This window comes from Nicotiana tabacum, chromosome 13 (assembly GCF_000715075.1).
Source record: "Nicotiana tabacum cultivar K326 chromosome 13, ASM71507v2, whole genome shotgun sequence".
Classification (NCBI taxonomy): Eukaryota; Viridiplantae; Streptophyta; class Magnoliopsida; order Solanales; family Solanaceae; genus Nicotiana; species Nicotiana tabacum.
The window spans coordinates 122,233,686-122,257,139 of NC_134092.1; the positions used below are offsets into that span (position 1 = coordinate 122,233,686).

A 23,454-nucleotide genomic window follows, 5' to 3' on the forward strand; every position below is an offset into this window, starting at 1 on the left:
ATTAATTTATAAGACATGTTTAAGGTCATTGAACAAAAAGGAAGTCATAGAAACTAGGGACTGAAGTCGGGTAGAGAGGTGAATTCATACTTTTCAAAATTTTAAAGATAGGTATTCAAGTGGAAAACTACCTAATTCAAAGACAATTACTTAGTTATAAGTTTTTTATTTTTATTTTTATAGAAACTAGGTAACTTTAAGCAAATGTAAGTAGAATGTGTGTCAAAATACTAATTGTTCCTATTTTGCTTAAAATAAAATAGGAATAAATTAAGTGAAGGACCGCCAAGAGTTGTTGGATTTTCTTTCCTTTAATTTTTCTTGAAAGGAGGAGGAAAACCTAATATGTAAGTACAGTTGGCGCTGCAACTCAGTTCTTTAGGAGTTGACTTCATCTTTATTGATTTTTCTTATTCTTTTTTTTGAAAAAAAAACTATTTCAGAAAAGGTTAATAAAGTTAAATTGTTAAAAAGCAATTACTGTGTTAATTGTTACTTATAAAATAGTATAGAACATAATAAGAAATAATGACAACAGTAACTTCGAAAGGGTTTTTTCCAGTTCCACATTCGTCACATATGTTAACCAGAAAATGGATTCATAAACTTGTAGCATTATTTCTTACAAGGATTTTGAAGGAGATCCTAGTTTGGAAGTGCACTGCACAACAGCAAAAGCAGCTCCCTAACAATTTTGTACAACACGATACAAATAAAACTTAGTAAATAAATCTACTTTCTCAACAACAAAGAACGAAGTTTCCAAGGATGAGCAAGAATTGGCAGCTCAAATTTCAATGGAGTCCACAAGTAGGGCATTGATGTGAGGTTTCAAGACTTTCTCTATCCATCTAGATTGTGTATATATGTAACCTTAACAATACGGGCAAGATTGAGAATACGAGATAAAAACTTCGTACAGACAGGAGTGGGCCTAAGAAGTCCTTCATTAAGATCCTTCCATGCCGCCTCAGCCATTCCTTGAAATTTAGTCATTGCCTCTTGTGTTGATATATGCCATAATCTCTCATGCAACACTCAATTCCTGTTGCAATTTGTCCCCTACTTTTCTCAACCTGTGGATAGATTAGGGGTTAGCTTTTATATTGCCGCAATTGTTGTCGCAATACTTTATTTGTCCAAATCACATGTAATTATAAAAGTTTGTGAGATTCAACTCATACCTCGTATGTAGCTGTGTCATCAATAACTCGGCATATTATCACACTAGCTTCAAGAATTTTAGGATTCTTTGACAACCACTCAAAATCCTGCTCCGTAACAGACTTCATGCCCAAATACAATGTTGTCGTGAGGTAGTAATATGTAGTAGTTGCTAGTGCATTACTTATGTATTCAGAAACAAGTGGCATATATCCTTGAATTCACCATGTTGACTCGACAATATAATTTCTTCCTACTTCTTTCATCTGTGAATACAAAATACATATGTTCAAGTGTTAGATAATTTTGATTGAATTGTATCAAGTTTCTGATCACTAAAAGACGAACAGAAGATAAAACAAAGCGATTATGGAAAAATAATATTTCGATAGTTAAGTTGCACAAACATACTCTTTCTATTGCATGGCAGACAATATGAGATCTTCCAGACAACTCCTTTTCATAACCCTTGTAAAGATCTAGAATAGCTTTATAACTGATTTTCATGTAATCACGAAGCCGATCAATTTCGTTGATATCCTATCTGCAGGATGACAAATTAAGGTGAACTCATGTATTTTGAAAGAGCACAACTATAATGAGTAGAAGTTCATCTTGATCTTTTCACGACGAGATTAACTATCAAGGAATATCCGAATAAGTGAATTGATGAAGTTCATACCTTCGTATGGCATCTGTGTATGCCTCAAGTTCTTTAACTGTACCGTAAGCATGAAAGGTGTCATCGCCAATCGAAATCATTAATATGGTCTTAACGAGCATGACGCGAGCTTGAGAGTATTGGGGCTCAAAATAAACTCCTAATGCCCAAAAGTAGCATTCAACTACTCGATCTCTAACATATAGAAGTGTTGTTACAAAATCCAAATCTTTCCACCACCTGCAGAATAACAAATTTGTTGGCCTAAGTGAAGGTTAGTTTTGAAGATTGACAAAGGAAGCTCAGGCATGAACCAGGTCCATTCCTTGTGTGCATAGACACGAGCAGATTCGAGCATGTGGGATACACGTGAAGGAGATAAGCTTAACTTGGTCTAAATAATATCTCCTGCTCGAAAATATTGCATAATTGATAAGGAGAATGACTCCTTAATCAAAGAGAACACTATCCAAGATAAGGGAGCAGTTAGAAGTTGAGATCAACTAGAACTCTTCCACCAAGGAAGAATAGCATTAGAACTCTAGTTATTTTCTACTCTACTAACTCTATAAATTGCAGGATGTTCTCATTCTACAGAAAACATACAAAAGTAGAAGTTAAACGTGAATTGAGAGTAAAATAGCAAGGCATTTTGCAAGCAATTCGTATGTGATTCAAGTGTGCAAACCTGAAGCTACATGAACCAGATAGAAGAACAAGCTCCAAGTGTCTGTCTTTTATTCTAGTTCAATTATAGTAGGTGTTTTCATATTGTACCTTTCAACTTTATCTGGAGGCAATTGTAATAGGTACTCAGAGTATTAAGTTAGAGTTAACTTGAAGTTGTCGCAGCAGTTAGAGGTTGGTTGGCACAACGGGATTAGAATTAATCCTAGGCTTACAAAAGTGTTTTGTAAATGCAGTTTTTGGCTCAGTGATTTAGTGAAGAGTTTTGGAAAAATCCTACTGGGAAGTAGGTCGTGGTTTTTCACCTTTTGAGCCGGGTATTTTTCACGTAAAAATCCTTGTATTTTTTAATTTCTGCATTTATTATTCCGCAATAGTAGTATAAGGAACAGATAGAAGAACCATGTCCTTCTATAATCTGTGCACGCGAAAAATTAGATATCACATAAATCACCCCCCTCTTGTGTGGTATTGAAGTTAAAACATCTATTGGTATCAGAGCAGGTTATCCTTGAAGAGGCTAATATCTTAGGAGAAGATCAAGATGAGTGCATCACTTGAAAATTGGGAAGGACAATCCACTGCTAGGCCACCATTCTTCAACGGCCAGTATTACTCTTGGTGAAAAATAGTATGAGAGATCACATTATAGGAGAAGAATATGAGCTATGAGACATTGTCACATATGGTCCACTGGCTACCATGAAGATAAATGCCGAAGGAGAAGAGGTGCCAAAGACAAGAGCTGACTGCACTGCCGACGACTTGAGGAAATGGGAGAAGAATGCTAAAGCCAAGAAATGGCTTGTTTATGAACTCGGTCCAGATGAGTACAGTAGAATCCAAAGTTGTACCACTGCTAAGAAAATCTGGGATACTTTTCAAGTGGCCCATGAAGGAACACCTCAAGTGATGAGGTCCAGAGAAACACTACTATATTCTCAATATGAGAATTTCACCATGAAGGAAGGGGAAACCATCCAAGAGATGTATACAAGGTTCACCATACTGACAAATGAACTTAAGTCTCTTGGAAGGATTATTTCTGAAGAAGACAGGGTTAAAAATATTTTGACAAGGGTTCTGCTACTTACTTAGGAGAGTAAAATCACTGCCATTCAGGAATCAAAAAACATTGCCACTCTTAGGTTGGATGAGATAATTTAAAATCCCACTGCTTATGAACTTAGAAGGAAAACCATGAATATGGATGTACCCAATAAGGAAAGGAGCCTGGCACTCAGAATCACTAAAGGTTCTGATCTAGAAGATGATGAAATGGCTATGGTCACAAAGGACTTCAAAAAGTATCTAAAGAGAGGAAAGGGTCCTTCAAGAAGTGGAAGCTACAGCAAACCAAAGGCTCCTGCAAGGCAAACCAATGAGGGATGCTACAAGTATGGTAAGGCTGATCACCACATCAAGAACTGCCCTCAATGGAAAATTGAACGAAAGAAGGAAAGAGTTGAATGAAGAAACATGAAGAAGGAACATGTTCAACCCAAGAAGAACAAAGGATCAATAAAGGTTATGGTTGCTGCTTGGGGAGAAAGCTCAGATGCTGAAGATGGAGATGAACAAGCACTTATGGCCATTGGAGAATCTGATGAGAAATCTGAGGTAAGTGTAATTAATCTCAAAGACAAGATTAAATTTTTGTCTAAAGAAAGGCTATCTGAATTACTTCTAGATTTCATTGATGAATCTGAGGATGTAAACAATGAAAATGAACAGTTGTCTAAGGAATGTGTGATTTTGAAAGTAAAGTGTAAGAACTTGAAACTTAGGGTTAGTGAGACTATAAGTGAAAATGCTGCATTAAAGAACCGGGTTCATGCATTTGAATCAAAAGTCCTAGAACTTAGATCTGAAAACCTAAAACTGAAATTAGGAATAAGTAAGAAGATAATTGATTGCACACACCTCACTCTAGAAGAAAATGTAGGTAAACTAAAAGATGAGTTGTATAAGAAGGATGAGCAGGTTAGAATTTTGAAGGAGGATCTAGGCAAAGTCAAGCATGAACTAGACAGAACTTGTAAATGGAACAGGTCCTCTGATGCACTTTCATGGCTACAGGAACATCATAGTAGCAATAGAAGAGGACTTGGCTTTGGAAATCTGCCACCTAAGTGGAATCCCAAAAGCAAGTACCTTACACTTCCTGAGAACAAGATTTGTACTCACTGTGGTAAAATAAGTCACTATAAAAGTGAATGCGATGCAAAAGATAAGGCAAGCCAAAAGAACAAGAATTTGTTCAAGGGAAGAATAGGCTACCAAGTTGGGCTAAAAAGAATCTGATTCATCCTTTTTCCTATAGAAAGGGACCCGAACTAGTTTGGGTTCCTAAGACTAACCCCTGATTTCCTTTTGTAGGTCTTATTGGGAAGCAGCCAAATATGGTACATGGATAATGGCTGCTCAAAGCACACGACAGGAAGCAAGAATCAGTTCCTTTCATTTAAGGACCTCAAAAGAGGTAATGTCTCCTTTGGAAATGGGAAGAAAGGTGAGATCATTGGGGTTGAAAAGGTAGGTAATACTGATTCTCACTCTATTGAGAATGTCTACTTGATAGATGGCTTAAAATACAGTCTAATCAGTGTATCACAACTGTGTGATAGAGGTAACTTGGTAGCATTCACCTCTACCAAATGTTTTGTGATTAATCTTACCACTGACAAGATTGTTTTGCAGGGAAAAAGAGTGAACAATATATATATTGCAGATCTGTCCACATTTTCAGAAAATGAACTCACTTGCTTAAGTGTGTTGGACAATGATCCACTCCTTTGGCATAAGAGATTTGGACATACAATTCTGAGTCAACTCAACAAATTAGTTCTCCAAGGACCTGGTGATAGGGCTGCCTAACATCAAGTTCAAGGAAGACAAAATTTGTGAGGCTTGTGCAAGGGGGAAGTAGGTAAGATCCTCTTTTAAATGCAAGAAAGTGGTAAACACCACCAGGACGATAGAAGTGGTCCGTATAGATTTCTGTGGTCCAATGAGAACATTAAGCAGAGGTGGTAAAAGATATGTAATGGTGCTTGTTGATGATTACTCTAGGTTTACTTGGACATTATTTTTAACATCTAAAGATGAAGCATTTGACATGTTCACTTCTTTTGTTAGAAAAACTCAGAAACAACTAGGTAATCAACTTGCATCAATTAGGTCTGATCATGGTACTGAATTTGAAAATGCTAAATTTACTGAATTTTGTGATGAGCATGGCATAGATAATAATTTTTCTGCTCCTAGGACTCCACAACAAAATGGAATAGTTGAAAGAAAGAATATGATACTTGAAGATATGGCTAGGACTATGCTTCTTTCTAGTAAACTGCCCCATAGCTTCTGAGCAGAAGTTGTAAATACTGCATGCTACGTCATAAATAGGTGCATGACTAGACCTCTTGTAGAGAAGATTCCCTATGAGTTACTTAAAGAGAGAAAACCAAACATATCCCATCTTAGGGCATTTGGATACAAGTGCTTTGTGCACAATAATGGTAAAGACTCCCTAGGTAAGTTTGATCCCAGAAGTGATGAGGGAGTATTCTTGGGATATTCTTCATATAGTAAAGCTTATAATGTCTATAACAAAAGAACTATGTGTGTTGAAAAAAGTGTTCATGTAGTTTTTAATGAAACTAACATTCTTTCTGAGAGACAGGAACATGATGGACAGGAATATGATGATGAAGCAATTGGGCTGGTGAGAAACTTAAATGAAACCACAACCCAGACTAAAGCTGCACTGAAAGAAGGAACAGGCGATGGAACATGTCCTTCTACCCAGGGAAACCTGACAGGGGGAATAGAACAAAGAGAAAATGATCCTCAAACCTCAATGGAACCTGTTCATGAACCTGTTCCACAACAACAAAGCATTGAAGGAACATTAAAGGGAAACCAGTTGGTTGTAAAATCTTACAAGTATCAAAGTTCTCATCCCATTGAGAACATAATCACTGATCCAACCTTTGAAATCAAAATCAGATCTTCATTAAAACATCTTTGTGCTTTTGATGCCTTCTTATATCTTATTGAACCTAAAAATGTTGGTGAGGCTTTGCAGGATGCAAACTGGGTAAATGCAATGCACAATGAACTCAACCAATTTGAAAGGAGTCAAGTTTGGCATCTGGTAACAAGACCCTTGGACAGATCAGTAATTGGCACAAAATGGGTCTTCAGAAACAAGCTTGATGAGGATGGAACAGTTACAAGGAACAAGGCAAGATTGGTGGTTCAAGGATATAGCCAAGAGGAGGGCATAGACTATGATGAAACCTTTGCTCCAGTTGCAAGGTTGGAAGCAATAAGACTCCTCATAGCCTTTGCTGCTTACATGAAATTCACCCTTCACAAGATGGATATCAAGAGTGCCTTCCTCAATGGCTATCTAAAGGAAGAAGTGTTTGTCAAACAACCTCCGGGGTTTGAAATCAAGGAGAGTTTGATCATGTGTACAAACTTGACAAAGCACTTTATGGGCTCAAGCTAGCTCCAAGAGCATGGTATGAAATATTATCAAAGTTTTTGCTTGAGCATGACTACAAGAGAGGTAAAATTGACAATACTTTGTTCTTGAAAGAAAAAGGTAAAGATCTCTTGATAGTTCAGATATATGTTGATGATATAATCTTTGGAGCAACTACTGATAAGTTGAGTAAAGAATTTGCTAAATTAATGGGGAGTGAATTTGAAATGAGCATGATGGGTGAGCTTAATTTCTTTTTAGGCTTACAAATTAAACAAAATTCAAAATGGAACTATGATCTATCAGCAGAAGTATGTAAAAGAGTTACTTAAAAGGTTTAAAATGGAAGATTTCAAAGAAATTGACACTCCTATTGCAACAGCTACAAAGTTGGATATAGATGAACCTGGTTCATCTGTTGATCAGAAGGTGTATAGGGGAATGATTGGCTCATTGTTGTATCTCACTGCTAGTAGACCTGACATTATTTTTAGTGTAGGTCTTTGTGTAAGATTCAAGGCAAATCCAAAGGAGTCTCACTTTACTGCTGTCAAGAGAATTTTGAGATATCTAAAAGGCATCACTGATCTCTGTCTATGGTATCCAAAAGGTAGTAATTTCAATCTAATGGGATATGGTGATGCTGATTATGCAGGTTTTCTAGTGGATAGAAAGAGCACCTTAGGTATGGCACACTTTTTTGGCTCATGTCTTGTGTCTTGGGCTACCAAAAAGCAAAATTCAGTGGCCTTATCTACCGCTGAAGCTGAGTATGTTGTTGCTGCTTCATGTTGTGCTCAATTATTGTGGATCAAACATCAATTAATGGACTTTGGAATTGATGTTGGTTGTATCCCCATTTTTTGTGATAACACTAGTGCTATTAGTATGTCCAAGAACCCGGTTCACCATAAGAGAACTAAGCACATAGATGTTAGGCATCACCTTTTGCGGGATAACTATGAAAAATGGTTGATCACTGTAGAATTTTATGCTACTAACAAGCAAATAGCTGACATCTTCACAAAAGCCCTAAGTAGAGATCACTTTGAAAGGAACATGTTAGAATTAGGGATGATTAAGATCACCTAAAAGGACCAGTTCAGAATTCACAACGGGAAAAAAAATTGTTTTTGGTTAGAAAATCTGAAAATGTGTATATAATTAGATTACTTTTTGCTCAGACTCATACTTTTAATAGTATACTCTTGTGCCATGTGTTAAAATGACTCATTAATCTCTAATGATATTTTCTCTATTTTGGCAAATTTAGACTTACACAAGAGAATTATTAATGAAGAACCTGGTTCATCAAGATAACACTGTATGTTTTCTACACTCTGCATAATTTGAAATAATGATATTCGGATCATGAGCAGAGTCCTACTTAATTCCAAACTCCTTTTGGACGTATCCGTTACAAGTGAACCAATTCCATTCAAAAGAGTCCCAACCGAATTGAAGTACCTAGATTCTAGGGATACACTCCAAAGTCTTTTCAAAACTGAAATTCAGTTTGATTAGACTTCCACACCCACTATCATCCCTTCCACCACCTCAACCTCTAAGAAAAAAGTAAAGATGCTTGCTCGCAAGGTTGTTGCGGGGAGAGAACAAATCAAGAAAATAAATAAAAAATTGAAAGCGGGTAAGGAAGAAGAACCCCAAAAATCTGAAGACTCATTTAAATCTGCTACTGAGGGGGAAGAAATGGTTTCTTCTGAAACTGAACAGGTATCTTCTAGCCCTAAAGTTACTCTGAGACAATTTCTGAAGTTGATACAAATTTGGAGAATAGGTTTGTGCTGGTAGGGTATATAGCAGGTGTTGAAACTATAGAGTCTGAAGAAGTTGGTGGAAAAAAAAAAAAAAAAAAAGAGCAAGGGAGTTAGGAGTGCTGTGAGGGAAAAGGTTAAAAACCTTTTAGTTTAACCAAAGACACATGTGCAATGGTTGTTTGGGCAGAAAAATCTGTTGGAGTAGAGGAGAGTGTAAAGAAAACAGGGGGAAGTGGGTCTGGCAAAGCTGCTGAAGGGTTGGTTCAACTTGGAAAAAATAGAGATGAATCTATTTCATCTTGGTTCATCCAAGAAGGTACCAGTGAATAGTAAGGTACGAGCCTTGGTGCAAGAAAGTGGGGTTAAGAATTTTGAGATTGAGAGGTTGAAGAAGAGGTTGGCAGAGGTGGAGACTGAGAGAGATGCTCTCAGAAATGAGCTGGCAAGAGAAAAGGAGAAGAATAATGGCATTCTTTAGAATATGCTGAAACTCCTCCACACCAAAAACCTAGCACCTAGTCCTTCCCAGCCTTAAGCCTCCTAGCCCAGTGTAGATCAACCAGTGACCCAGTTCGGGATTTGTTTTTTTTCTTTTGCTCATGTTTCCAGTATTTTTATTTCTTCTTATGCTTTGTGGTAGGATCGTATCAATCATCAAAGAAATTTACAGTCTTTTGCTCTAACTGTTCATTTATATTTTTTTGATGGTTAAAATTCTTAGTTTGATCTATGATGATTAACCCATGATTGCATTTGAAGTAGCCCAGTGGCCACGAGTAAGTTTTAAAATCTCGGAATCACACATTTTTTATGCAACTTTTCGATGATGCCAAAAGGGAAAAAAATATTGTGCTTTACACTTTGAACAGTGATGTTTATAACCTAATGAACCTGGTCCTTGATGATAAGTGATAAAAAGGAAAAATATTTCTAACATTGTGTTGATGTTGAGCTAAGTTGAAACAAGGCCTAAGATTATGAAAAGCACAGAGTTTGTCATCATAAAAAATGGGGAATTTGTTGGCCTAAGTGAAGGTTAGTTTTGAAGATTGACAAAGGAAGCTCAGGCATGAACCAGGTCCATCCCTTGTTTGCATAGACACGAGCAGATTCGATCATGTGGGATTCACGTGAAGGTGATAAGCTTAACTTGGTCTAATTGATATCTCCTGGTCGAAAAGGTTGCATAATTGATAAGGAGAATGACTCCTTAATCAAAGAGAACACTATCCAAGATAAGGGAAGAGTTAGAAGTTGAGATCAACTAGAACTCTTCCACTAAGGAAGAGTAGCATTAGAACTCTAGTTATTCTCTACTCTACTAACTCTATAAATTGCAGGATGTTCTCATTCTACAGAAAACACACAAAAGTAGAAGTTAAACGTGAATTGAGAGTAAAATAGCAAGGCATTTTGCAAGCAATTCGTATGTGATTCAAGTGTGCAAACCTGAAGATACATGAACCAGATAGAAAAACAAGCTCCAAGTGTGTGTCTTTTATTCTAGTTCAATTGTAGTAGGTGTTTTCATATTGTACCTTTCAGCTTTATCTGGAGGCAATTGTAATAAGTACTCAGAGTATTCAAGTTAGAGTTAACTTGAAGTTGTCGCAGCAGTTAGAGGTTGGTTGGCACAACGGGATTAGAGTTAATCCTAGGTTTACAAAAGTATTTTATAAATGCAGTTTTTAGCTCAGTGATTTAGTGAAGAGTTTTGAAAAAATCCTACTGGGAAGTAGGTCGTGGTTTTTCACCTTTTGAGCCGGGTGTTTTTCACACAAAAATCCTTGTGTTCTTTAATTTCTACATTTATTATTCCGCAACAGTAGTATAAGGAACACATAGAAGAATCATGTCCTTCTATAATCTGTGCACGCGAAAAATTGGACACCACACAAATCACCCCTCTTGTGTGGTATTGAAGTTAAAACATCAAAATTAACATAAGTACTTGAGATATGATCAATCAAAAAGGGTTGCTCGTTTTTATATATCACACCTTGATACTTCAGCAAGTTCTTGTTTGTGCAACATCTGGAGCAAGTTGAAATTCAATTTGGCAAATCGAAGTAACACATTATTCTTCGATTGTTCCTTGTCATAGATTGATGAGATGAAGAATCGGGTCTCGACTCTAGGAACACCCTTGTGCAAACATTGCTCAAGGGCATGTGTCACTTGCTCCCTAAGTGGAGATTTCAAATGTGGAGCTGCAGATTCAAGATGGATAGTGGAGAAAGCAAGTGCGTCTTCTAAGATATCGTCAGCATGAGTCCTTACATGTGAAGCTTCATACAAGTTTAATAATCCTAAGATGTCACTAGCAAGAGACTCTTTGAATTAATTTGCCATTTTCATCTTGGAATTTGCTGGAAATTTCTGATATTTCAAGAAAGAAAACTCAAGATGAATTAGCCTTCTTCCAATAAATGGATAATAATATTAACAACATTAAGGCGTGCTTTATGATGAACTTACCAGGAGAGATGTCGAAATTGAAGTGCAGAAGCGCACAAATCATCAAAGTTTGAGTTTTGGTTGTAATTTGATCCAAAATGTCATCAATTTCTTTCTCAAAGTGGTATGATATGCCAAGGCGTTCAATTATGTCAATCAAATTCAATGTATCTGCCAATTTCCTTCCGGTTACTAATAGCATACTCCTCGTTTGTTCCTTCAATGCTTCAATCTCTTTAGCATACTTTTCTGCAATCTATTTATAATTGTGTTGTGGGACGTCATACGCTCGGAAAATAATGTTTACTGGTAACTAATCTTTTTTATAAGGGAAAAGAGTCAAATTTACCTCCCTACTTTTGAATATTGTCTATATTTATCCTCTAGTATACTATACAGTCAAAATTTACCTTTATCGATATAATATCTGAACAAATTTACTCTTATTCGTAGCAAACTTTTAAAAATACCCCTACTTCTAACGACAACACACAATCTCTCCTTTATTCGTACCTGCGCGATGCACGGTCAATACAAAATAGATACCAAATTTATGAGATATTAAAAATTACTTTTAATATAAAAGTTTAATATAATACTTCTTTCTATTAAACGTATTAAATGTCTATTGTTGTGGTGGCGTTTTGGATGGTTTCTATCACTGGTAATTGTGGGGCACAAAAATGGTTGCTCTTATTATTAAGAGGCGAGTGATGGTGAATTATGTGAGTATATGCGTGTCTGCTGGGTAAGAAAAAGCTTCTTCCGGTTTGGAATTTCAAAAATTCTATTTTTTTCAGCAGAAAAAAGATTTTTCGGTGATGGATATTTTCAGATCTGAGTGGTTTTGCTTTACATGTGTATAATTATTTTTATGAAATTATTATTTGTGTATTCAAGAGGGAGAGAGAGGAAGAAGACCGAAATAATTAAAGAAGAATGCCATAAAAGTCACCGGCGAGCGCTGTATGTTGTGACGGGAATTGTGAAGTAGTAGAGAAGAAGGAAAAGACAGAAACAAAGAAAAAGGAAAGAAAAAGAAAAGGAAAGAAAGAGAAAAAGTAAGAAAATATATTTTTAATTTTAATAAAAGTAAGAAAGTAATATTTTAAAATATATTTTTTCTTCTCACTCTCCGAGAGAGAGAGTGATACACACACTCTGTTACCTAAGCCTTTAGGGTACAATTAATTATACTATAAAATGGTTTAAATGGATCATCCAAGGATATTATTAGCTATTAAAATAGAACAAATTCTATTTCTCCAATTTTACTCTCTCCAAAAAGTATACATGGAATTTGAATTGTATTCGGCTTATTATATTTGGAATCCTAAGATTTTCATTGACCCTAAAAACAAGAGAGTACGTTAACGAACTTTTTATTAACTTTTGGAAATATCCAATCACCACTCAAGAATTAATTAATTAATAAAACTATTATGTATTATTTTATCCAAAAGAATAGCCCAACTAAAGTTTCGCATCAAAGGATGTAGTTTAAGTTTTTTATATAGTTGAGGTTTTATATAGCCATTTACTCGTTCAATTACATCAAAAGATCCTTTCATCCAAGGGCGGATTTATTTTAGCCCAAGCGGTGTCACGCCGCTGGTCGTAATTCTTTACTAAATAAGTATATATAATAAAAATCTAATAGGAAAAAAATTAATATAGTGACACCAGTTGACAACAGATGTAGCACAACGGGTCAGACGCTTCAATTTTCTTGAATATGTACTTGTTCGAATCAGTGTAGCTTCATCTTTGTTTTAAATTCTTTGTGCCTCATTTTTGAAATTAAAAAAATATGGAGGTTTACCATTGACCTCTTAACTCTTAAGCATTAAGATAGCTAAACCAATAGATCAAAAGTCACATTTGCTTACTTAATGCAACAATAAGTAATTTGACTTGTATTATAAGTTGTTTGGCTATTTTGTTTCCGTTCATCTTCTTTATCAGCATTGAAATTGATTAATAACATTTTACATAATCAAATGAATAGTGAGTTTTTGTGTAATTACTTGGTGTTCTATATATAAAAAAAGTATTTAGTATTATTTCCAATGAAGTTATATTGAATATATTTTAAAAAATAAAAATTCATATTTAGTAAGATACTTGAGTTGTGTTCTATAAAATAATTCGAATTTTATTTTTTTAATATGATGTTATAGTGAATTATTATTTGTTTACTATTTAAAATCGTTATATCGTTTATGAAAAATCCTGCGTACGCCTTCACCTATCTCGGCAAGCTTTTGAAATTTTTTTATTCCTCCTTTTCGTTTCTCCCTATTGCATAATTGACTTCATTAAATTATTTTCTTTCGCATAATAATATATCTTTCAAACCTGGTTAAGCTTTAATTTTTCACAACAGTTCACTTCAAATTATCAATATAAAGTAACTTTTACAGAAGTAAAGAACATACAAAATAATTGCATACCAAGGTTCAACAACTTATTCTTTGCATTTCTTCAAGGCAATGAGAAAGATTTAATGAATCAGGTTAGACTAGGCCAATAACCACCTTAATCTCAGCTGTTGATTAATGCTTCAAAGTGACAGCTTATTTAGTTCCTAGTTTTTAGCATCTATAAAGTTAGTACTTGTTCAGTTAATTAGCATGATCATTTAGTTGGATGATAATGGTAGAAGTAGTGGGAGCATTTTATCCACTTTGTTTATTAGTTGCTTATTTTTAGCTTAAGTCAAAATACTTCAAAATACTCTCTAACTTCCCTTCTTTGTGTTTTTAAATTCCCAACAATATTTTTGATATCAAAGCTAGGTTCATTGAGAGGCAGCCACAATCAAATAAAAAGTTTGAGGTGAATCCTAAGAGAAAAAAAGTAAGGAGCACAAAATTTAGAGGAAGCTATGTCAAGCAACGGCACAAATTCTTCATCTCAACCCCTGATTCCAATATTTAAAGGGGAAAAATATAATCTTTGGAGTCTCAAAATGAAGACAATGTTCAAGTCCCAGGAGCTATGGGATTTGGTGGAGAACGGGTATGTTGAGCCAAATCCGGCACCGGCTCAACCCGACCAACAGCTACGAGAGACTCACAAGAAAGATGCAAGAGCACTATTTTTCATCCATTAGGCACTGGATGATAAAATTTCCCCCCGAATTGCAACAGCAACAACCTCCAATCAAGCATGGGAGACTCTAAAGCAAGAATATTTGGGCGACAAGAAGGTAATTACTGTGAAATTACAAACACTTTGTCGTGAATTTGAAACTTTAGCCATGAAAGACAAAGAGTCTGTGCAGGAATTTATGTCTAGAGTTTCTGGAATTGTTAATCATATGAAAACATATGTTGTAAGTAAAGTGTTGAGAAGTTTAACAAAAAGCTTTGACCATGTTGTTGCTGCAATAGAAGAATCTAAAGACCTATCTACTTACAGTTTTGATGAACTAATGAGTTCATTGTTAGCCCATGAAGTTCGAATCAGTAGGTCCTATGAAAAGGTGGACGAGAAAGCTTTTCAGGTGAAGGGGGAGCCTCTTTACAAGGTGAAATCAGAATTTTCTGGTGGCCGAGGCAGAGGAAGAGGTGGCTATCATGGTCGAGGTCGTGGCAGCGGCAGAGGAAGAGGTCAATTTGGCGATCAGCGTCAAAATAGAAACAACATTCAATATCGATATTGCAAGAAGTTGGGCCACATAGAAGCTAATTGCTGGACCAAGCAGAGGGATGAAGAAAAAACAAGCAAATTTCACAGAGCAAAAGCAAGCAAATTTCACAGAGGAAGTTGAAGAGGGGAGTAAGTTATTCATGACCCAATCTCCTATCAATGGTGGCCTTAATGGAGTGTGGTTCATGGACAGTGGTACCTCAAACCATTTGTCTGGAATGAGATCACTGTTTAAAGAACTTGATGAGTCTCAAAAAGGTGAGGTCCGACTTGGAGACAACAAGCCGATGAAGGTTGAAGGGAAAGGTACAATTGCCATCAAAACCACACATGGTAATGTAAAGCTTCTACATGATGTGCAATATATTCCTAATTTAGCCCATAATCTGTTAAGTGTTGGCCAATTGATGAGTGGTGGTTACTCGCTTCTGTTTGATGATTATTGTTGCACTGTTTTTGATAAGAACTCAAGGCAAAATATTATCAACATTTTTATGACACAAAATAAACTGTTTCCTTTAGATATATCTGGTGTGAAGAATTGTGCTTTAGTTGCTAAAGCTAGTGGCGCTAATTTATGGCATTTACGGTATGGCCATCTGAATGTTAAAGGGCTGAAATTGTTGGGTCAAAAAAATATGATTGTTGGATTGCCTAAAATTGATGGTCTTGATTTTTGTGAAGGGTGTGTCTACGGTAAGCAAAGTAGAAACTCATTTCCTGTAAACAAGGCTTGGAGGGCTTTCAGTTGTCTTGAATTGGTGCACGCTGATGTTTGTAGTCCAATGAGTATTGAATCCTTAGGTGGAAGTCGATATTTTTTGTTGTTCACTGATGATTATAGTCGAATGAGTTGGGTTTATTTCTTAAAATTCAAATCTGAAACTTTAGAGAATTTCAGGAAATTCAACGCATTTGTAGAGAAGCAAAGTGGGTGTTCTATAAAGGCTCTTCCTTCAGATAGAGGTGGTGAATTTACATCTAAAGAATTTGATAATTTTTGTGAGAAAAATGGTATTTACAGGGAATTGAGTGCACCACGCACACCAGAGAAAAATGGAGTGGCCGAGCGAAACAATCGAACGGTGGTGAAAATGGCCCGAAGCATGATGAAAGCAACAGAACTTCCAAAGAAGTTTTGGGAAGAAGCAGTAGCAACAGCAGTGTATCTTCTTAATATCTCACCGACGAAGGCAGTCATGAATCGAACCCCATATGAAGCTTGGAAGGGCAGGAAGCCACGGGTAAGCCATCTAAAAGTTTTTGGTTGTTTAGCATATGCTTTGGATACTTCTCCATCTCGTCGCAAACTTGATGTGAAATCAGAAAAATACATTTTTGTGGGTTATAGTCCTCAATCCAAAGCATATAAGCTGTATAACCCGATGAGTGGCAAAGTTGTTATAAGCAGGGATGTTAGGTTTAACGAGGCATAAATTTGGGCTTGGAATGTTAGCAATACTACAACACTTGCAAATTCTGTGGTTCTTGAAAATGCACCTGAAACACTTGTAGCTGAACCTTCAGCACCAGTAACATCTAAAACACTTGGAGAGTCTTCAGAAGAGCCAATTCCAGCAGATCCAATTCCTCCAAGAAGATCAAGCAGGGACAAAAGACCAAATCCCAGATATTCTAATGACATTTATACTTGTCAATTTGCTTTTATTATTTCAGATCCTATATACTATGGAGAAGCAGCTGAAAAAGAAGAGTGGCAACAAGCAATGGTGGAAGAGATGAATGCTGTCGAAAAGAATAAAACATGGAAGTTGGTTAACTTACCAGAGGGAAAGAATCTTATTGGCCTGAAATGGGTGTATCGCACGAAGTACCATGCTGATGGAACTATTCAGAAGCACAAAGCTCAGCTAGTTGCAAAAGGATATGCACAGCAGCAAGGAGTTGATTTTGATGAAACATTCTCTCCCGTAGAGCGCTTTGAAACGGTGAGAACTCTCTTAGCTCTTGCTGCTCAATTCTCTTGGTCAGTTTACCAATTTGATGTCAAGTCTGCCTTCTTAAATGGAGAATTAGAAGAAGAAGTTTATGTTACTCAACCTGAAGGTTTTATTGTAACTGGACATGAAAGTAAAGTGTACAGGTTGAAGAAAGCTTTATATGGCCTAAAGCAAGCGCCACGAGCATGGTATAGCAAAATCGACTCTTATTTCTAGGAGAATGGATTTGAAAGAAGCAAAAATGAGCCAACTCTCTATGTAAAGAAGTGAGGTAAAACTGATTTCTTGGTGGTATGCCTTTATGTAGATGATATGATTTATATGGGCTCTTGTGAATCACTTATTGCTGAATTTAAGTCTTTCATAATCAGAAGTTTGAAATGATAGACTTGGGGTTGTTGCACTATTTTCTTGCTCTTGAGATTAAACAAAGTTTAGATGGCATTTTTGTCTCGCAAAGAAAATATGCAACTGATCTTCTTAAGAGATTCAATATGTTGGGTTGTAAGATAGCTTCTACACCTATGAATGTGAATGAGAAGCTCATATCAGATGATGGTACGGGTTTGACGAATGCTCGATGCTTTAGAAGCATAGTTGGTGGTCTAAATTATTTATCGCACACACGGCCTGATATGGCATTTTCTGTTAGTGTGGTTTCCAGATTCATGCATAACCCAACAAAGCATTATTTTGGGGCAGTAAAGCGAATTTTACGATATGTTGCCGGAACTGCTGATTTTGGAATTTGGTACTCTAATGTGTCAGATTTTAAATTGTTTGGTTTCACAGATAGTGATTGGGCAGGTTGTCAGGATAATAGAAAAAGTACCTCTAGATATGCATTCTCTCTTGGTTCATGTGTTATATCTTGGAGCTCAGAGAAGCAAGAAATTGTGGCCTTGTTATCATCTAAAGCAGAATATGTTGCTGCCACTACATCAACTTGTCAAGCAGTTTGGCTAAAGAGGTTACTTGCTGATCTATTTCAAGAGCAAGCTATAGCAACTGAAATTTTCTGTGACAATAAAGCAACTATTGCGATGACAAAGAATCCGGCATTTCACAGCAGAACAAAGCATATCGACATTCGGTACCATTTCATCCGAAATCTGGTAGCAACAGGAAGCATTATGCTGAAGCATTGCGGCATAAATGAGTAGGTTGCTGATATTCTAACCAAAGCACTTCCTGTTGGCAAGTGTGAGTATTTCAGATCACAAATGGGAGTGACAAGCTTTGAAGCAAGGGTGTGTGTTGATTAATGCTTCAAAGTGACAGCTTATTTAGTTCCTAGTTTTTAGCATCTATAAAGTTAGTACTTGTTCAGTTAATTAGCATGATCATTTAGTTGGATGATAATGGTAGAAGTAGTGGGATCATTTTATCCACTTTGTTTATTAGTTGCTTATTTTTAGCTTAAGTCAGTTGGTTGTAAGCCTATTTAAAAGGCCTCTGTTGTAGCTTTTCTTATGCAATTTGACAGACTTCAAAATACTCTCTAACTTCCCTTCTTTGTGTTTTAAATTCCCAACACCAGCTACTTACAGGAAACAAGAATTGAACTACTTTCAGTGAAAATACCATTAGCAAGGAAAGAAAGCCAATCAGATACCAAAAGGAAAAAGGAATAAGAAACCCAAGAACTCCTAATCTCCATTCCAAATGTTAAAAACTATGTAATAGAGTTTATTTTTCTTGGCATTTTACATTTTCTCTTAATGGAGAAGTTGGGGATAAAGAGGAATAGACAAAACTTATGGCGAGTTTAACCAGGTCGGAAACTGTCATGACCCAATTTCACTTACAAGTCGTGATGGCGCCCAACATCACCGCTAGGCAAGCCAACTAGGGATTTAAACACATATTCATTTCTTTAAAAATTATCAAAGTAATTAAACTCTTCTTAATTGAAAGAATTAAAAAAATATGAAAGATCTGGTAAATTAAAAACGAAGAAAATAATTAAATCCAAAGTTCTACTAGTGTGTGCTAAGACCTGGTGTCACAAGTGTATGAGCATCTAGTAGGTTATATAAAATTCTAAATACTGTCTGAAATAAAATAGACAGAATACAAATACAAGAAGAGGCACTAGTTGCTTCAGAACGGCTCAGAAAGGCAGCTCGCCACTAAGTCTCTGGATAACGTGGGTGCACGCCGATAGGTCCTCCGATAGCACATGTCTCAGGTCCTGCACAAAAAGTGCAGCAAGCGTAGCATGGGTACGTAAACAACATGTACCCAGTAAGTATCAAGCCTAATCTCGAAGAAGTAGTGACGAGAGGTCGACTTTGACACTCACTATGGGTCAATAATATTACAATAGAAATATTTAATAAAACATGATTTTTAGGTGAACAACAATAATTTTCTTAACCAGCAGAAATAATTAATTCCTTAAATTTCAATAATTTTTATTTTATCAATTAGCTTCACAAGCTGCAATTAAAATGTCAAGGTATCATATAATTATTATTATTAGGCACGATTTCTGCCGAGGTCGTACGACCCGATCCAGAGTGTCATGTACACTGCCGAGGGACGTGCGGCACGATCCATAGATGCATCTATACTGCCGAGCCATTTGGCCCGTTCCACAAGAAAGGAGGACATTTTCTTGTGAACCTCCGGAATGAGAAGTTATTATAAAAAAAATAACACATAAAGATGTAAAATTTCTTTTAATAGTTAATTAATTTACACAAAAATTCAAGTATATGAAATTTCGACCTTTTAATACTTCCTCTAATAATTCAAAATATAATTCCAATGTTTTAATTAAATAGAGGATGTAATTTATAGCAAGTATTTCATGATTTGAGTCCTAAACTACCCGGACATAGCATAATTAGTAGCTACGCACGGACTCTCATCACCTTGTGTGCACGTAGCCCCCCCACAATTAGCAACAATTATTAATGCAAATCACCTATGGGGTAAATTCCCTCTTACAAGGTTAGACAAGAGACTTACCTTGTCTCAAAGTCCACTTCCCGATCACAATGTCGCGTAAAAATCCAATTCGGTACCGAAAAATCTGAAACTATCCAAATGTTATATAAAATAATTAATAGAAATTCAATAATTCGAAATTAGACTATTAAATTAATTACCCAACCTAAAATGATAAAATTTTTAAAATTCACCTCGGGCCCACGTGCCCGGATTCCGGAAATTTTAGGAGGAAATCGTTACCCATAATCTCAAGAACTCAAATATACAAATTCTAGTCTACCAGTGGAAGAAAGTTTTGCTAAAGAACAAGGTGTGGGTCATACCAGTGATGTATCGACAATGGCAGCACCGGGCTTTGATCCTATAGGTAATGATCATTTCATGCCTTCTGAAGTTACTTTGGAGTCACAAGAAAAGGAAGTTATAGAAAATATGCTTTGAATCGCTGCTGAGGGAAGTCTGATTGGAGGTTATGAGGGTGTGTCTGAGTTTCAGGGGGAAGATAATGGTACAGAGGTCGAGGATACGGAAATAGTGCCTGTCAAAACCTTGGCACCTAACGGTACTACTGGGGAACCAACTGAAGGACCTGATCCCTTCGCCCCAGAAGAGCCCTCTGGAACTAATATGGATAAAACCCCTAGTTCTTCACTAGAACCCGAGGTCAGTACTGCTCTCATCCCCTTTCCTCATTTCTATGCTGAGCCATTATCAATTGTGGTTCCTACGATGCGATCTCTATCTGAGGAGGAGAATGAGAACAATGAAGGAGAAGATTTTGATAATATGGCGCTGGTGAGCTTTATTAATGCTAGGAGTAGAAAGGCACCTCCCCAGGGGTCCACTTCTAAGAGACATATCACGAGGTTGCAGAAGAAGGAAGAATTTGAGTCAGTTTTAAGAAAAATCAAATAGGGAAAGAAGAAAAGGAGATTGGTGAAGGATGGGAAGATTTTAAATGAGAGGGTAGTGCCTCCAGCACCAGTTGTCGATATTGGTGACGCCCAGGATGCTGGCAAGGAAACATTAAAAAATTAACAGGTGCTGTGCGGCCGTACATTTGCCCCTGATATTCTGGACATGGCTGGCATGCGACAATTGGTGGAGATTTGTGAATTCCAACAGTGGACACACCTATTCACAAGTGACAGTCCCAGAGTTTATGAGGAAGAAGTGTGCAATCTTTTGTTCAGGGAACCTGCTCTTCGAACTTTAGAAATACTATCTTGAAGGATAAGGCAGTTCAACAAGGGGAACATGTACACAAGAAGACCCTCCTTCCAGTGTACCAACTGCTGTTTGAATTGGTGAATAAGGTTTTGCTCCCTCGTGCAGAAAGAAGGTCCATTACATCTCGAGCAGACCTGGTTCTCATGGAAGCACTGGATGGCTACACAACTATTAACCTACCTGGCATCATGATAGAACACATACATAAGGTGGCAGAGTTCAAGGATGGTAATCATGGGCTGCCTTACAGGTTCCTCCTCACTAAGGTTTTTGAATTCTTCAAAGTCCCTTTGGGAAAAGCTAAAGTGGGTACTCGTTAGCAAATCTTCTCTAAGACCACCCTCGAGGAATGTGAGTACATTGATAAGGTTAGAGGGGTTGGAAGCACTTTTACTATCTCCCAGTTGATCAACGCCCAAAACAGTGCCTCTGATGAGATTAGGAAGCTGAAGGCAAGGAATGCGATTCTTGAGGGTCAGCTAAGTCAGCTTCAGGAGGCACCTGGTTCCAGCAGGTCTCACAGCACAAAGGTTTCCCGTCTGACCAAAGAAAATGCCGACCTCGGGAAACCTGTTGAGGACCTGAAGGAGAAACTGCTCAATGAGCAGTTGTCAGCTAATACTCGAATGGACATCCTTCTTAGAACCCTTTCCTCTCCTCAGCCTCCAGTGCTCCACCTTCCGGTGCTCCTAAATAGCCGTCCTTTCCAGTATCAAATCCTAGTGTTTGTCCTTTGTTTTAGTTCTGATGATGTTTATGACTGGTACTTCTTTTTTTACTGTTTTTATTTTGTGGATGTGTTGGTAACAGTGGAACTGCTCCCTGCTTAATTTCCAAAAATTAATAGAAGTTTCATCCTTTTTTTTTGTGTATGTCTTGCTCTTTTGCTCTGTTTTTAGTCATGATTGTGTGCACACATGTGGCATAAGTTAACCAAGCTAGACTTCTTTTTGCTTATTGCTTGCTACTGATCTTTTTATGATACCAAAAGGGGGAAAAATAATTGAGGGGGAACAAGCTGAGGAACAGATTCAGGGGGAATACAAGTTATGTATATGTGCTGGGGAACAGATTCAGGGGAATACATGTTATGTGTATTTCATTCTGGCTCTTAAGGAAAACTTCAATTATAAGTTTGTCATCATCAAAAATGTGAAAATTGATAGGTTATATGTATCTCTGTTATGTTTTGATGATCTAACAAATTTATTAATAAGAACCAGATAAGGAACTTGTTATACATCCTCAAGTACTTAAAGAACAACAAGTCTCAGTTTGGGGACGTGGTTCAACTCTTCAGAGTCAATGGAACAACAGAGGGAACAGATGGCCATCAAGCATTTTCTCGCAAGTCTGTGCCAATCTTGCAAGTGATTCTCAAGGGCATCAAGAACAAAGAACAACATAACGAAGGACCAGTTTCATGTATTGAGTCATTACATGTCCTTAGTTGTGTTGCGCATTTGTTAAAGTTCTTTACTTGTAATTCCTACATAGCTTAGTTAGAAGCATTGTATAAGAAATCTTTGTAAATCATAAACCCTTGTGTTTGTGTCTTGGCTAGAGTTAGTCGAGTTGTAAAGTCTTTGTAATAGAATTATTACAAAGTGGCTTGTAATAGGGTTGTTACAAGTTAGTGAGGGATTAAGAAGTTAATTCCTAGGTTACAATAGGTTGTAATCTAAAGTTTGCTCAGTAGTGAAGTTGAAATCCTACAAGGGTAGGTCATGGTTTTTAATCCCGTGAGCTGGGAGTTTTCCACGTAAAACTTCTTTGTCTCATTTACCTACTGCAGTGTGCGTGTGTTCTGTGGGAACTAATAGAGAACCAGGTTCTGTATATCGTTTGGTGGACCCTTAAATTCTATCATAAAGAATACTAAAAACTTACTTGATTTTCAATAGAGAATGAAAGGAATTGATCACTCCACATACTAGGGGAGAAGTCAGCCACGAGGCGAACAATGTCTTCTTAATTCATAGTTGCCAACTGCAGCTGAGGCCAATGCTATAAACGATAAGAGAATTTGTTGGTTCTTAATTCTCTAGGGAAGAAAGAAAGTCGAGTGATGAGTGAGATGATCCAAATGGAAGAGAAGGTATAAGTATTTATAACATATGCTTTTTTATTTCTTCATTTCAGTTGCCTTACTTGACTATATACCATATAGTCTAGTGATCCAATATTTCTTCCTTGGCGTCTTCTGATTTATTTCTTGGCGTCTCAATTGATCCAATATAACAGAAGTTGTATTTTTTCTATGTTTTCTTATGTTAATTGTTTTTTCAAGATAATTGTGTTGTGGGACGTCATATGTCGGAAAATAACGTTTACTAGTAACTACTCTTTTTTATAAGGGAAAAGAGTCAAATTTACCTCCCTACTTTTGAATATTGTCTATATTTATTCTCT

The 23,454-nt window shown here is 36.6% G+C and overlaps 1 pseudogene; it reads right to left on the reverse strand.

Annotated features, from left to right (window-relative positions):
- Window positions 1–787: 787 nt before the first annotated feature.
- LOC107769203 (5-epi-aristolochene synthase 3-like) lies at window positions 788–23,208 on the reverse strand (annotated as a pseudogene).
- Window positions 23,209–23,454: the final 246 nt, after the last annotated feature.